The 1,251-nt window shown below is 45.4% G+C and overlaps 1 non-coding gene across 1 annotated transcript; it reads right to left on the reverse strand.

Moving 5' to 3' along the window:
* Positions 1 to 625: 625 nt before the first annotated feature.
* TRNAR-UCU (transfer RNA arginine (anticodon UCU)) lies at positions 626 to 696 on the reverse strand. The gene has a single exon. It is a non-coding gene; the product is annotated as a tRNA-Arg (tRNA).
* Positions 697 to 1,251: the final 555 nt, after the last annotated feature.

A 1,251-nucleotide genomic window follows, 5' to 3' on the forward strand; every position in this document is an offset into this window, starting at 1 on the left:
AGAAACTAAGACACACACAGTTTACAAAGCCACACTCACACCTTCAGCCCCATCTCTCCCCTGCCCCCAACACTGAAACTCAGCCATGCTCTATTCTCCTCACTTTGCCTGGAACAATTATTTCTCCCATCCCTAACCTCCCTTCCTACAACCATAATACCTGGTTAACTTTTACACATCCTTCAGGCCTCAACCTAAAGATCATTTCTTCTAAAAACCTTATCTGATCCCGTTACACTAGAGCCTTTTCTATCACGTGTCTGCACTGTTCCAGTTCCTGTGGGTATGGTGCTGACAAGTTAGTCATGGTCCCTACATTTGGTGGAGCTCCCATCCTGTTGGGACAAGACACAGGATCAGTAAATAAGCAAGTAAATATGCGTGATAATTTCAGACAGTGTTAAAGGCTGTGATGAAACTAAAACAGAATGGTGGGCTGGAGGGCAGTGAGGGGGTTAGTGAGGAAGGTTGTGATCCATAGGGTTTTCACTGGCTGATTTTTGGAAGTAGATCATCAGGCCTTTCTTCCAAGTTCATCTTAGTCTGGAAGCTCTGCTGAAACCTGTTCAGCATCATGGTAACATGCAAGCTGCCACTGACAGTTGGATAGTAGCTATACATGGGGTGCATTGGCCAGGAATGGAACCTGGGTCTCCCACATAGAAGGCAAGAATTCTACCACTGAACCACCAATGCATGCCTGTCATATAGCTATTAATAAATATTTGTTGAATAAATGAGAGATTAGAAAGGAGAAAGACTTGAATTAGAATACCGCTATAGTCACCCAAAAGAACCCTGATGGAGCAGTGGTTAAACGCTCACCTGCTAACCAAAAGGTCTGTGGTTTGAACCCACCAGCCACTCCATGGGAGAAAGATGTGGCAGTCTGCTTCTGTTAAGATTTATATAGCCTTGGAAACCCTATAAGGCGGTTCTACTCTGTCCTACAGGGTCACTAAGAGTCAGAATCGACTCGAGGGCAGTGGGTTGGGTTTGGTATAGTCATTCAGTTAGAGCTTATAAAGGCCTGAAGTAAGGTGGCGGCACTGGGGGTGGAACAGAGAGGCTGGCCGTGGTGAGTGGTATCGTAGAGGAAATATCAGCACTGTCTGGTGACTAGCTGAAATTGTGAAGGAGATAGGAGGAGAAAAAAATAAGGGATCCCTTCTGAAAGCTTGAATGCAGGCTACAAGAGAAAACAGCTAACTTAGTCACCAAAACCCATCTCCTCCTGGGCTCAAAGCTAGA

This window comes from Trichechus manatus, unplaced genomic scaffold (genome assembly GCF_000243295.1).
Source record: "Trichechus manatus latirostris isolate Lorelei unplaced genomic scaffold, TriManLat1.0 scaffold00056, whole genome shotgun sequence".
NCBI classification, from domain to species: Eukaryota; Metazoa; Chordata; class Mammalia; order Sirenia; family Trichechidae; genus Trichechus; species Trichechus manatus.